This window comes from Myotis myotis, unplaced genomic scaffold, assembly GCF_014108235.1.
Source record: "Myotis myotis isolate mMyoMyo1 unplaced genomic scaffold, mMyoMyo1.p scaffold_m19_p_9, whole genome shotgun sequence".
NCBI lineage: Eukaryota > Metazoa > Chordata > Mammalia > Chiroptera > Vespertilionidae > Myotis > Myotis myotis.
Window position 1 is genome coordinate 92681183 of NW_023416401.1, and position 14958 is coordinate 92696140.

The following is a 14958-nucleotide window of genomic DNA, read 5'->3' on the forward strand; positions in this document are numbered from 1 at the left end:
GCGATAAACTTACGACTTAAGGGCTCCAGGAGGTACGCATCCTCTCTGAGAGGGTTTCATTATTTTAAAATAATTGTTTTAAAAAGGGAATGTGTAATAAAAGAAAAGTATCTTTTCTTGATTGATTATTTGTGCGTATAAATTTATTTTTTGGTCTGTGGCCACAGGTACTATTTAAGCACTTTAAAATTATATACACACATCCATTTACGTCACTGATACTTGAATATGCAGATGAACCCCTATGTAGCCCTCCTGGCTCATCTGAGTGATAAATTCTGCCGTCCGTTCTTTATGATGGTAGGTCATATTCTTAACCACCAATAAATATTGTAAAGTACTTTCTCTGCAGCCATGCTAACCCAGGGCATCTGTCATTCCGGTTGCTGCTATTAGGAATTATTGGACTGAACCACTGGTGGAGAAAGCAGAGGGGGGTGAGCATGGCAGTTGTGACGCTCTCTGCCCTTTTGTGTATTTTGCATAAAAAACCCAATCATGTTGCATATTAATTATAAACCAGTGTGGGCAAATGCGGGCACCTTGTGCTGGAGGCGGCTCAGAGCAGGAGCTGGGGGCTCCGCCAGCCAGGCCCCTCTCAGTTCCCAGGTCAGCAGATCCATCTTGCTGATGCTATACTGTAAATTTATTTCACCTCGGAGAGTAAACAGATATATTGAGCCCCAAGGGTTCATGGGTAGCGTATTTACAAAGGAGCCTCTCTGCCAGCCCGTGCCACCGCTGCTAATGAGAGCGGTCATTAAGTAAATGAGACGCTGCCTTTCGCTGGCTTAGGAGCCCGCACACTGAGGGGAGAAGATATTTAATTGAAACCCGCACACAGGCTTCCCCACATGTGATGCCTGGCAGGCAGCTGCCTGCCCCTCCTCCCGTCCACCCTGCACCCCCCATGTAAATTTCATGATTGCTTTCCGTGATGTCATTTTGAAAGAGGACAGACAATAGCTGTGGGGAAAGGTAAGTCAATGTTATGTTCTTTCGCGGACAAAGGCAGATCCCGGGTGCTTAGCTCCCCCCTCGGAGGGACGGGGGCAGGGGCTTGGCATGCGAGCAGCTAGTTGCCAGGATGAAGGCTTTCTCTGCAGGGAGCAGGTCGGGGGCGGCTCTCTAGAGCTGCTCTGTTGGGCCGAGGCGCTCTCCTCCGGGGTCCGCCGGGGCTGGTCTCCTCCCTCCCGGGCCCTCCCTGCTCACGCGCAGGCTTGGCCTCTGAGTCGAGTGGACACTGTGCACCTCCCGGGAAGGACAGTGGGGGCCTGGTAGCCAGGCGGGAAACTTCACGTGCATTTCTGGAAGAGGAGCGGGGGTGCCGGCAGCTGTGGGGCCGCGGCTGTGACGGAGAGGACGCTGCCTCCGTCAGCAGCAGATCTCCCTGGAACGGGGACTCAGTCCGCACATCATGTGTGGCCCCCCCACCCCGAGACGCGGAGTGGAGATGGTCATGTGAGCATTTGCCTTTGCCTGTCACGTATCTCTAAAGTTAGGGAACGACACCTAGGTGCATGCATCTGTGGGGAGAGTGCAGGAATGAGTAGCCGTTCCTCTCGGTCCCTTCTCGCGATGTGACAGGGTCCCGAGAGCCATGGTGTCTGTATTGGTGTAACTGGGCTTGTGTATTTAAAGCTAAAAATCCTGGTTGGCCGAGCAGTTGGTGTGAGCTTTGAGCGACGTGGTGCCCTTGCCTGTGGGTGACATGTCAGGGCGTGGACTTTGCTCTGTCCCCTGGATCACTTTCTTCTTTGTGAGCCAGGAAAGTAGACGAGCGCGGGCCCTTGTGTGTGCGGGTCCTCATGCGGGAGCCTACCTCTTCCTCCTGTCCCACAGCTGTTCTTGTCTCAGCGTCCATGTCACCAGTGGATACCACTGGCCGGTCAAGTTTGTTGAATTCCTGAAACAAAGCACCGGGAGGCGGCTCTGGGAGCAGGAGGAGGCTGGTCTCCGGCCAGCAGACTGTCCCTGTCCGGGTGCTGCTGACAATCCTTATCATCACCATTCTTTTGGGAGAGGGAGGTGGGAAATGTTGCCTTAGTGGCTTAAAAAAAAGTCAGAGAACCTGTGATGGTTTCTGAGGCTAGTGGCTGAGTGAACAATAGGCAGGCGGGTGCTGGGCAGATCCGAGGGGTGAGCCTGGGCGAGGGTGACAAGTGTGCTTACTCTGGTCCTTGCCACCAGGGCCCCCTCCCGTCGGTCCTGGGCTGTGACGATCACCCCCTTCAATGTGCTTTGTTAGTTACTGATAAACAAAAGAGTGGGAGAGCAGGGATTGGAGTTTGTGGCGCAGCAGGGAGGGCGTCCCCCACAGGACAGGACCTGCCAGCTTCCCAGAGTGGTTTGCTGTGCAGAGTAGGCCAGCCAGGGCGCAGGCCGCAGCTTGCTTGCAAAGAGGAGGCAGCTGCAGGAACCCTTGGCCCCTGGAGCTGGAGACAGGGCCCCTGTGTAGCAGTGGCCCTCCCCGGGGCCATGAGAGCGGGGAACAGAGGCCTTTCCATCTTGGAACCACCTGGGCTGAGTTCCCTTGGACTGCAGGGCCCAGATGTGGGCCTGGGAGCTCATGCAGGTCAAGGAGGCCGCTTCTGACCTGGGGGCCTGTGGGACCCTCAGGATTGCCCTGGTCTAGAGGCAGCCCCAAGTACTTGAGACAATATACCTTCTTGGAAGGTTCTGGCAAAAGCAGAGTTCTGGTGCCAGATGGCAGAGAACCTGGTTAGAGGTGACCCCCTGTGGGCGCAGAGCCTTTGGGGCTGAAAGTTTGCTCTGTCCCGGTTGTCACAGCAGCTTTTACTTGAAAGCCCTGTCAGTGCTCAGAGATGTCGACAGGCCTGCTGAGTGTGCTGGCCCCTGGCGCAGAGGAGCACTGGTTCTGGCTGGAGCTGGGCCCAGCTGTTCTGGGCACTCTCCCTGGTGCTGCCCAGAGCCTGGCCCCTCCTTTTCCTACTGCCCTCTTTTGGCCTGGAGTCACCAAGGATGCCCACCAGGACATGGTGACTCTGTGAGCTTGATGGCTGGGGGGGGGGGGGGGGGGGAGCGGAGAGGAAGGGCGGAGGGGGGGCTGGAGTGTGTAGGCAGCACAGAGCCAAGCTGAACTCCCTCCGGATGGGGCCCATGCCTGGCGATGGCCACACCGTTGGGAATGCTGGTTTGCATGGCCCAGCACTGGGCACACAGCAAGACAAAGTATCTGCAGACGGACACTGTGCCAGAGTGCCAGCAAGGTCCTCTTGGCCTCCCGCGGCTGCCCTGATGGCAGTAGGCACACTGGTGGGGCCAGCTCCTCCTGGATGGGCTGGGCGTGCCATGTGACATGGTGAAAGCTCAGGCCCCACCTGGTGACCGTCTTGGTCAGCACCATGTGGCCCAGAGCAATGGAGTGACAGGGGGCGGGGACTGGCCCAGGGGCTGGGTGCCCCTGTCACCTGATCGGCCGGCAGGGCACTGGGAAGCCAGTAGGACGCAGTCAGTAGCCAGGCTTTCTGGGAAGACCAACACTGCACTGGCCCGAGCCCTGGAGGCCTGGCCCAGGTCCTCTTGCTGTCGGCTTTTAGCCGTGGAAAGCCGGCAGGAGAGCCCTGCAGGTGCCGCTGGGCCTCGCTCCAGTCTCAGCTCCCAGACCGCCTCCTATTGCTCTCCTGTGAACTCCCTCATGAATAACGGAGCAGTTGAGTGTCTACTTTAACGGGAATTTTGTGGTGAGAGTTGATAGGAAAATGGTCTTTGGGAGCTGGCATCATTAGATTAGTCAGCCCCCAAAATGCCATTTCCCAGAGGGGTGAGAGCAGTGCCCCTGGGGCCTTCTGCTCCTAAGACCCCAAGGCCATTCTCTCTGGGGACCCCTCCTGGGCAGCCCAGCCAGAGCGCTGCGGGTCTGGTGGGGGAGGTCTTGAGGCCTCAGAGTACTTTCTGTCTTTCATGAATGCTGAGTTTCATTTCTCCAAACGTTGCTTTAAAAACTCAAAACAAAACGAGAGAGGGACGTGTTTCATTTGAAATGTTTTTGCTCTCAGACTCTGCGCGGAGCTCGCATCAGAGAGAACAGAGACAGGACCCCGCAGGGCAGCGCAGCTCCGGGCACTTCCAACACCCCCCACCCCCTCCCGTCAGCGTTGCTGGCGCCATCCCACCCTCCCTGGCTCTCACCGTCAGGAACACGTGTGCTGTCTTGTGCCAAGAGAGGCCTTACCATTCGCTTCATCCCTTTTCCGTTTTTAAATTTGCCCACAAAAGTGCAATGTTCTTTTAATCAGACGGCATGACAGTGACTGGAGGACGGCTGTGAGCAGGCCCTGTCAGGACCAGCACAGGCAGCAGTAAGCGGCGCAGGGTTGGGCATCTGGTCTCAGGAGCCCCTCCTGCTACCCCGGGCGCTGCATCTGCAGCCCCACCTTCAGGGTGTTCTGGTAACTGCAGGGGCTTGTCCTGGCAGCATGGAGCTGGCCAGCGTGTGTAGCGGGCCATGCACTGAGCGGGCGGGCAGTGATAGGTCCTTGAAGGACTGGCAGTCTGTGTGGCTCGGGTGGTGGCGGGGTGCGCATGTGCTCACTCGGTGACCTAGATGTAGGCACACACGCCATATGGCCTGAGCTGCTGCTGGACCTGCTGCGGGCTCCCACCCACACTCACGCCTGGCTTCACACCTTGATGGTGTTGGACGTCGGTCTGAGGCTCTGGCAGAAGCCATCTGGGGCCTCTCCTTTTCCCCATTTTGTTCCCTAAAAGCTGCACATTAGAGGAGCAACCTGAGCTCCAAGGTCCCCCCCGCCCCCCGCCCCCCTTCTCATCAGACCCAGGACCGCCTCCCACATTCCCTCTGCTGTGGCAGCTCAGACACTCCCTTATGTGCAGGTGCCTGCTTGACAAGGCCCCCGGGGGGCCCTTGGGCTCCCAGACCTTAAACCCACCTCAGCCAGTGGCTTAGGGAGGCTCTGAGTCATGGTGAGCCAGACCCACCGTTCTGAGGGCCCGGATACTTCCATGTCCCTGTCGTCTTACTGAGCTGACTTGTGGCAGCCCTTCAGCCTTTACACCTGCTGGATTTGCTGAGTCCTGAGAGTAACTGGCTTCAGCCCTGTCCCCTGAGGATGGCCAGGGGCTCCTGTGGAGCTGGAGGTGCTGGCGTGCCCCGGGACGGGTCAGACACAGCGCTCTCCTGGGATGCGCACATGCTGCCTCTCCCCCACAGCCCTCCTGGGAGACGCCCATGGTCTGTGTCCAGCTTCCTCCAACCTTGGTCTCCGTCCCCAAGTGAAGACCCCCAACCTGCCTCCCAGTGGCGCTTCCTCTCCCTGCAGCTGAGTCTCCTTCTCTTTCTAGGCCCCTGACGAGGCCCCGGAGTGGCGGGGTGTGTGTGTGTGTGTGGGGGAACCTCTGCAGCTTCTCTGTGCGGTGCGCTCAGTGTCTCATCCTTGATATGCCGTCTTGGCTGCTCCGTAGGACGCTGCACCCACCTCGCATGCGTCCCCGCTCCCTCTGAGGAGCACCTGCAGGCCCAGGCCCTCCCACTGGCCGCAGGTGCAGGTGCTGCCCAGGTTCCTGTGAACAGGGCCCTGCTGGACATGCCAGGGATGCTTCTCAATTTTGGTTTCAAGGTTGGAAGGAAATTGAGTCAGAAGAAAAGCTACTTAAATGCCCTGTGAGGAATTTCAGTTCTTGAGGCTGGCTCTGCCTCAGGTGAACAAGACCACGTCCTGTGAGCGTGCCTCTGGCTCTTGCTTCTTACGGTCTGATTTTGGCGTGTTTAGCGTTTTGGTGACCTCCTTTTATTCCCACCCTTGCTGTGGTGGTTTGCTGAGGCCCCTGAAGCAGGTTAGTGGTGAGGGCTTCCTCCTCTCACGTGCACCCGCCAGGTCTCACAGTTGGTGAGAGCTGTGACTCCGCTCATGCAAGTTCTGCTGCGCCTGCCTCGGAATGCCACTGAGCCGCCAGGAAAGCCAGAGAGGCCGCAGCCAGGCCCTGACTCCTCAGAGCGTCAGGAGCAGAGAGGGGTGGGTTTGGCGTGGCCCCTCACAGGCTGCTGGCTCTGGGCCCTGGCCTGCCGTCCAGCTGCAGGTTTGACCCTCGGCTTCTGGCCCCTGCAGACCCCAGATAGGCTCTGTTAGGGGAGCTGGACTCCCAACTCTTATGCTACAGGGTGCACTCCCTGGCCCCACCCAACCCCTCCTGCCAGGCCCCTTCCTGTCCAGGGTCCCTCTGAGGCCGCCTGGCCGGACCAGATGGGGCAGAGCTCCTGGCGTTGCTCGGAGGCTGGCGGCAGTCCCGAGGGCCACTGAGCCCTGGAGCTGGCCCTTCTCTTCCCTCACAGGCCCTGGGGGGAAGAAGGGAAAAGAGGCCCGTGTGCCTCCTGGGGATGGCAGAGACTGAGGAGGGCCCTGAACCAGCCCTCTGGGCTCCCCACTTGGCGGGTGAGGCTGTGCCAAGCCGGGCCATCATGCTGCCTTCTCCTCTGTGTGTTCCTGGATCAAGACAGGCAATCTGAGGTGCTTGCTCTGGAGGTTTCTGAGGTTGGCTCAGCCTGGCTGGCCACCGCCCTCTTTTCCTAAGCACGGGGTGGCCCAAGCTCTGGGCCACAGACAGAGAGGATGGGTGGGTGGCACTGATACCGCCCCTGTGCTCTGTACCGCCCCTGTGCTCTGTACCGCCCCTGTGCTCTGTACCGCCCCTGTGCTCTGTACCGCCCCTGTGCTCTGGGGGCGGTACAGGAGACATAGCACAAGTCTTCCCAGCTCCTGCCTGGCCTGCTGCCTGGCTTGGTTAGTGGGGTGGGTTGAGGGAATCGCGGGGAGCCCCCACCCCAATGCCTTCTGCCCTGACCACTTCCTTTGGGCTCCCCCTGGTTGTTCTCCTAGGCCAGTGATGGCGAACCTTTTGAGCTCGGCGTGTCAGCATTTTGAAAAACCCTAACTTAACTCTGGTGCCGTGTCACATATAGAAATTTTTTGATATTTGCAACCATAGTAAAACAAAAACTTATATTTTTGATATTTATTTTATATATTTAAATGCCATTTAACAAAGAAAAATCAACCAAAAAAATGAGTTTTCGTGTCACCTCTGACACGTGTGTCATAGGTTCGCCATCACTGTGGACCTAGCCTGTTCTTCCAACCTTTATTACTACTGTCCCCCCGCCCGCCCCCTGTTCCGCCCCCCTTTCCCCACTCCTCTTCTGTGGGGAGCTTCCGAGAGCGTCCTGGGGTCCCATCAGCCCAGTTGTAGGTGGGATTGGGGTCATAGTGGAACTCCACTGGGGGTAGAAGGTGCCCTGTGAAGTCTGTGAGCATCACATGGAGCTCCTGCAGCCTGTGTCTCAGACCTGGCTGGGTTGGAGGCCTGGCCTGGGCAACTCAGGCTGGAACAGCTCTGCACAGCGGCCTCTCCCAGGACGGGCCTCAGGGGGCTGGCCAACTCCGCCCACCACCTGGGATCCGCCCTCCCCGCTGGCAGGCTCCGTGACAGATGCCTGGAGAACGGCCTGTGATTTGGTTTAGAAAGTCATTATTACTGCGGGCACTTTAGCTGCTGTTTTTACAGCCTTGGTGAGGTTAAAAGAAATAATAATAATAATAATAATATAACAAAGACTCAGCCACAGTAACTGACAGCAACGTGCTATTTGCATTTTTAAGGAACCACTTCTTTGAGATAGCCTGGGTGAAAGGTCACTATTTGCATATAAATGGAAAAGTGTATTATTTCCTCAGCAGAGAGCTGCTGCTGCAGCGGCTCAGGGACAGGCTTGCATTAGGCTTTTACTGACAGAGAAAGCCCCGTGAGGCTGGCGTCGGAGCAAAATCAGGAGAGAGCCTTGCGGAGCGGACTGCCAGCCCCCTGGCCCCTTTCTCCTGAACTCGGCGCAGGCGCGGCTGTCTCTCCGCTCAGCACGCCTCCACGTCATGCTCCCGGACTCCCAGCTTAAGAAAAAGGAAGAAAAAGAGCAAAACTTGCCTCATTTACCCCTGGGCCCTGTTTGCCCTGTTTGCATTTTCTGCCACAAGCTGGCACGTGGGTGGGATGCCAGCATTGCCAGGTGGGAGGACCCCCTGCAGCTGTGAACCCAGGTGTGAAGCCCAGAGGTCGGGGGTGCGGGGGCTCCCTGTCTGAGAGGCAGGGGCTGCAGGAAAAGCTGGGGCGGGGTTGGAGGGATAGGGGTCAGAGTGGGAGGAGGCAAATATCGGGTCCCTCTGCCTGGGGCCCACGTGTCCAGGGCACCATTGCCACTTCCTTTTTCGTGTTGTGGCTGTCAGACTCCCGAGGGACAGCACCACCCAGAAGGCTGTGCAGAGTAGCATGGCCCAGCGAGGCCACTCGGGGCAGGTTGGAGCCAGCCTCCTGGGCTCCAGGGACAGTCCTGAGCGAGCGGGGCCCTGCACCTGCACCTCCCCTCACAGACCTCTACTGACTGCCCCGTCACTGAAATCATGTCCTCATGTCCCATTATTTTTCAAAATATTTTTGAAGCAACCTCAAACTCACAGGAGCATTTCATATACAGGACAAAGCTGCTTCCCTTGACCCTCCGGAGAGCATGCTCGCCGCGGCCATGCCGTCACCCCGAGCACCCTGAGCAGAGGCTCACGGCGGGCTCGGCTGCAGCGCCTGGTGGCTGCTTCTCACTGGTCAGCATCAGTCTGGACCAGGGGTGGGCAAACTTTTTGACTCGAGGGCCACAATGGGTTCTTAAACCGGACCGGAGGGCCGGAACAAAAGCATGGATGGAGTGTTTGTGTGAACTAATATAAATTCAAAGTAAACATCATTACATAAAAGGGTATGGTCTTTTTTTTTTTTTTTTTTTTTTTTTAGTTTTATTTATTTCAAACGGGCCGGATCTGGCCCACGGGCCGTAGTTTGCCCACGGCTGGTCTTGACTGTTACACAGGAGCAGAGCTGGGATGATGGGCCTGGGACAGACACTCGCCAGGGCAGGAAGCCATGGGTGCCTCGCAAGGGGCAAAACTGGGAAAACAAGAACCTGTCTCCAAGGTGGCCTCCTCTCCCTGGCACATCACTGGACATACAGTTTGGATCTTTCATATCAGGGTTTAGGCCCCTGACCTTTTCCTCCAAAGATAACATCAAGGCCTCGGCTGTATTGCAGCTCCAGGCCCAGAAAAGCAGCACAACCAGACAAGTGAGCTGCCCTGGATGATGACTCCCGCCCTGGCAGCGACCAATCAGCGGAGACCACGACCCTGAGAGAGTACACCTGGAAAGCTGATGAATATTCTATTAAGACTCTCCCCTGAGACCTCCCATAAGATTCCCACCTGCAAGAGAGAAAAATACATTCAGGACAAAGGACTCAGTGTGCCCTCTCCCTTCAAGGAGCACTCCCAGGCCATTTCCCTCCCCTCTCCTTCCCCCACAGGCATGAATCCCCTAACCTCTAAGGGACCCATGAGACTTGCACCCAGGGGAGCAGTGGGCAGCGGCAGGCAGCTCGTCCTGGCTCACCCTCTGAGCCTGTCTGGAAGCCAGCCAAACTCGGACGACAATCGCACTCCAAACACAAGCCACTGCTGACACAAACCCTGCTCAGCGCAGCAGCTGGTGGCTGGGAAAGCTACACACCGCATTGCCCCCATTTTCAAAGCTCCGACATGGAAACCACACAATACCTCCAAGCGCGGTCCGTCCGCAATTGTCTTTCTCTACCCAACTACCATGTTCTCAACAAGTATAATTCCTCTAGCCCTTTTCCTATACCAGCACCCCTAGGACTCCTTTGTCTATGCAGGACTCCCAACAACTTCTTAACTCTCCATCAGGACTCCTTGAGGCTACAGCCCACTCCCAACACGGAGCGATAGTGCCCTAGGAGTCATTGCACCAACAGGCATCGCTATCCTCAGCACAACCCAGCAAAGCACAACCCCACGCAGGACACGAAGGGGCTTTGGTCTAGTCCTGGCAGGGTCATTGGGGCAATCTCAGCCGCAGCTCCATGGGGAGGGCTCGCCTGCCCTGAACACACTCTAACAGAACTCACAGACCCATAGGAAGAGCATCTCTGCCCTGCGAACCACTTAGCCGACTCCCCAGGCCCCTGGGTTCCCTAGCCGATTAGTCCTTGACAACCTGTAGCCCTGGTGCCCTCCTCATAGAGCAGGGAGGGGTCTGTGCAGGTAGTCACAGACTTGCTGTCCCTCCATCAACACTTCCGGTCTCGTTGGAACTAACATAAAGAAAATCTATGAACAGGCAGAACAGTTACACATATATAACTGACAAAACCAAGATATTGGGCAATCCCTCTCTTCCTGGTACCCTAATAAGATGTGGCTTCTACCTATTTTGGGTCCACTCACCTCAATGAGTCTCCTTCTCTCAGACCTCGCATCGGCCGTGCCCTCCTTTCCTTGCTCCAAAACTGTATACAAACTATTACAGACACACAGCCAGTCCCGGCCATGGCCTACAGGACAACCCTACCATCACTCTGCAGGTCCCCAACGTGCAAACACGGGTCAGGGACATCTCTACACCACCAATCAGCAGGAGGTGGTTCCAGAAGATAGAGACCTTCACCCCGATTCCATAAGAATAATTACTAACAAGCAGAGAGAAGAGGAAAATGTTAGGGCCATAGGGCAATATGATCCTTAACGGCCATTTGTAAGCTTCCTGCCACAGGAAACAAGACCAGGAAGACTTGTCCAAGCTTCCCGCCTCCGGAGAACACCGGCCAGGAAGGACTTGCTGGCCACCAGGTGTCAGAGCATATAAGGAAGGGAGCCTGTCCTGGAGGCACCTGATCGCACACCTGTGCTCCATCTGACCCCCAGCCCACCAGCTCAGCCCCGACCCGCTGCCGACAGTGACTGCATATGAGGTGGAATCTGGCTGCTGGGGCTGCCAGCATCGCCCCATGTCCCCTTGGCTGGGTGCTGTGCAGCCCTTCCCTTTGGACATACCATCCCCCCCCCCCTTTCCTTAAATAAATTCCATTTTTCTTAAATGTCCATCTGAGATGCTCTGTAGCCCGCCCATGTATCACCACATTAACCTTTCAATGACCTTCACCCTCCTGAAGAGTGCTGGTCAGCTTTTGGTAGAACTTCTTGGCTGTCTCCAAGATTGGAGACCCCGGGCATGAGGCCCTGTGCCCTGGCCCTGATGCCTCTGCTTTGGTCAGATGGTGCCGTCCTACAGCTCCTGACGCAGTGACAGTCTTTCTCTTTGCACCTGATAAGTATTTGGCTGGAAGGTACTTTGAAACTACGGAGTTTCACTTAACTTCCTCACTTAACTACCAGTTTATTCATTTTTATTGATATCTGTGTAGATGCGATTGATTTTACCCAGCAGGTTATACTCATTATGTCGATGCGCAAATTGTCCTTGCTGACCAGTGGGAACGAGTGCTTCGGTGGCCTCGCACATCCAGGGCCTCGCCCATCAGCGCGCGGACCACAGCGTCCCCATCCTCCAGAAGGAAAGCCGTGCCCTCCACAGTCCTCCCCCGCCCCAAGCCCCGACACTTTCTGGATGGCTGTGCACAGGGAGCCCAGCCCGGTGCTCCCGCTGTCTCTGTGTCTGAGGCTCGCACACCCCACCACTAGCAGCACCGCACTCCTTTTCATCGCCACGTGATATCTCATTGAAGATACTCAGCGGCATCTTAAAAAGTAACTGATTGATGGGTTTTAGAGATACAGGAAGGAGAGAGAGAGACAGCGATTTGTTGCTCCAGTTGTTTATGTTCATTGTGCGTGCCCTGACCGGCCCCTCGGTGTGCCGGGCCGGTGCCTAACCGACTGAGGCGAGGCCCCATGCCCTTTTGTTTCGTCCATTCAGCAGCTGATGGGCACTTGGGTTGTTCCCACCTTTCGGCTGGTCTGAACAAAGATGTAAAGAATCATTGTGTCCAAGGCTTTGTGTGGACATGTTTTCATTTCTCTTGGGTCTTTACCTAGGGATGGAATTGTGGGTCATATAGTGACTCTATGCTTGATATATATTTTTAAAGTTGTCTAAAGAAACATTTTTTTTAATGATACACCTTAATTTTTAAAATTTATTTTTAAAAATATGTTTTTATTGATTTTTTTTAGAGAGAGAGGAAGGGAGAGGGATACAGAGAAACATCGATAAGAGAAAACCATCCATCAGCTGCCTCCTGCAAGCCCCTCAGTGGGGACTGAGCCTCTAGCTGAGCATGTGCTCTCCAGGAATCCAACTGTGACCTCTTGGTGCCCAAGACTTTGCTCAACCCCTGAGCCCCGCTGGCCAGGCTGTGCCCTTTTCATTCCCGCCAACACCGTGTCTGTGTTCCTGCTTCTCCGTATTCTCTCCAACGCTTGTTATTGTGTGAGTTTTAAAAGAATTATAGCCACTTTAGTGAGTTTGTGGTTTTAATTGGCATTTCCCTAAAGACTAGAGTTGAGCTTCTTTTCATGTGTATATTGGCATTCATATGTTGTCTTTGGACAAGTGTCCATTCAAACTGGGTGGTCTAGTAATTATGGCGTTGTAAGGATTCTTTATGTGTTCTGAATACCAGTCCCTTATCAGATATATGATTTGCAAACATTTTCCCCCAGTTTATGGGTTGTATTTTCCTCTTATTGATGGTGTTTGATGTACAAAAGCTTTAAACTTTGATGCTGTCCAATTTCCCCACTTTTTTCTTTTATTACTTGATCTACTGGTGTCATATCTAAGAAACCATTGTCTAAGTCAGAGTCAGGAAGATGTGCTCCTATGCGTTCTAAGACTTTGGCTCTTGCCTTGAGATCTGTGATCCACTGTGAGCTAATCTTTGCGTATGGTGTGAGAGGGTCCAGCTTCATTGTTTGATAATCCTGTGCTCCTCTAATCGATATGTAAATTTTAGAATCAGTCCATTTTCGCAAACAAAACAGCTTGAGAGACAGAAGTTGCTGGATTGTGGTGAGACTCAGGATGTAACTGTGGCAGGATTTGGGGCCCAAGACAATGCTGGTGCCCTGCTCGAGGAGCGGGGAGGGGAAGCTCCGTCCTACGAGGAGCAGATGTTAAGAGCAGGGACCAGAGACGGAAGAGAAGGACCTGCAGGCAGTGGGGGAGAGGCTCGGGGTTGGGTGCACATGGGGATGTGACATGGCTGTGACTGGTGACCCCTCAGGGATCGTGCTCTGGTGGAAGGCTGTGGGTGGAGGCCACTGTGGTGGGGAGTGAGGAGCAGAGTTAGCCAGTTTGGGTCCCTTAAGAAATGTGGTTGTGATGGGGTGAGAGGGAGGCTGCGGGCTGTGGAGCCCACAGGGGTGGTCATTTTAACCTCAAGTTTGTTGAAGAGTTGAAAAGCCCCAGGAAGGGTCCAGTTGAGAAGACTGCGAGGTGCCCCTGGGACCCTTTATTCGATATTGGGAAGGAGGGGGCATCAAGCCCGCATGGAGAGGTTGGCTCAGCCAGGATGTTGGGAACAGAGGGGAACCAAGGAGGGCTGGGCTGGGGCCTCCCGAGACCGTCTCTCATGCTCGGGGCCCCGGGCTTGTGCTGCTGTTTGTCAGGAACTGTCCTGGGCCTGGCGGGCTGGCCCTGGGGCTGCTGAGCTGGGGCAGTGGCTGCCATCAGCAGAGGGCTGGCTGGGCGTGGGCAGGAGGCGCTTTGCTCACAGACCCACCACCCTGTTGGCAGGCCCTGGTTGCTGCTCTGAGTTTGTCTGCCAGCCAGTCTCGTGATAGAAGTGAGTCTGGGGCCTCTGCGGGGACAGACACTGGGCAGTGTGGACAGACAGGGCAGGTGATGCCCGGTCCTAGAGGGGTCATGGCCAGGCCTCCTCTGCACCACCTGCCCCCAAGTGGCCTGATTGCTGTTTGAGGCCATGCACAGGGATTCCGATGAGCTGATTAGACACCTAAGAGCTCACAGGCAGGGTTGGTCCTGAGGACAACCTGCTCTTCCCTTCAGATCCCCATAATAAGGCTGCGACATCCTCACGTGTCTACTGTGCACCAGACCCCGGGAGGCCACGTTGCACACGAGCTCTCAATCCCCAGGCCTCCCTCCCTCACTTCGTGGATGGGAAAGGGGGCATGCAGGTCAGGTGTGGGAGCAGCTCTGCCCCTCCACCCAGTGTGTCCAGAGCAGGTGGCCTCTGCAAGGCACATCCTGCTGGGCCCCAGCAGGGCCGCCCTCCAGCCTGAGGACTCTGAGTTGGGCGGCGGGGCCTTTGTGTGCTGCCTCCGTGTGTCAGACAGGAGGTGTCCCGTCTGTGACGTGGCCAGGCCATGGGCAGGTCCTGGGGGACCCGGCCCAGGAGGAGTGTTGTCTCCCAGCAGTGATGATAGTTTTCTGCCAAAAGCTTCCCAGGAAGAGGTAGGACTCACATCAGGGGAGAACTGGTTCATGATGAGGATCTGGTCCTGGGGGGGCGCCCTGTTTGACGCCGAGTCCCAGGGGTGTGAGCTCCAGGCCGCGGAGGTGCCATCCTGCTCCTGTGCCCAGACGCTCTGTACCCCATGCTTTCCCTGCGCAGGAATGGGGAGCACAGGGAGTGAGGCCAGATGGCGTGGGAAGCACCTGTGAGCTGGTTGTCACCCATCAAACAGAAAACCAGAGTTCCCTCCGAGAGACTTGCTCTGCTCACTGGCTGGGCTGCTCTGGGAAGCAGGGGGGACCTCGAGGGGTCACACAGGGGTGGGGGCATGTCTAGGGCCCTTTTGGGGTGCCAAGAGGGGAAACAGTCCTGCCCGCACCGCAGACCTTACTCAGGCTCTTATGCTCTCCCCTCCAGCTGCCATGACACATGCCCCAGTCACCTCACACATTTACACGTGTCATGGAGACAAGAAATCCTGCTGGCGCCTGGCACGTCAGCCAGTGCACAGGCAGCTGCGGCGTCTCCTGACCAGGAAATGTGTGTGGAGAACGAACCCTGTGCACACTCACCTCTGCCCTCAGGTGTGAGACACGTCCTGCGACTGGCTGATTCACCCGAGTGTCCGTCATCCCTTCCAGGTGTGA

General features: G+C 56.1%; 1 protein-coding gene across 1 annotated transcript in view; it reads left to right on the plus strand.

Moving 5' to 3' along the window:
• Positions 1 to 962: 962 nt before the first annotated feature.
• MYT1 (myelin transcription factor 1) overlaps positions 963 to 14958 on the plus strand; it is a 53777-nt gene continuing 39781 nt past the window's right edge. Inside the window, exon 1 of the mRNA XM_036323381.1 lies at positions 963 to 978. The gene's annotated coding sequence lies outside the window, so the exon portion shown is untranslated. The remainder of the gene's footprint in view (positions 979 to 14958) is intronic.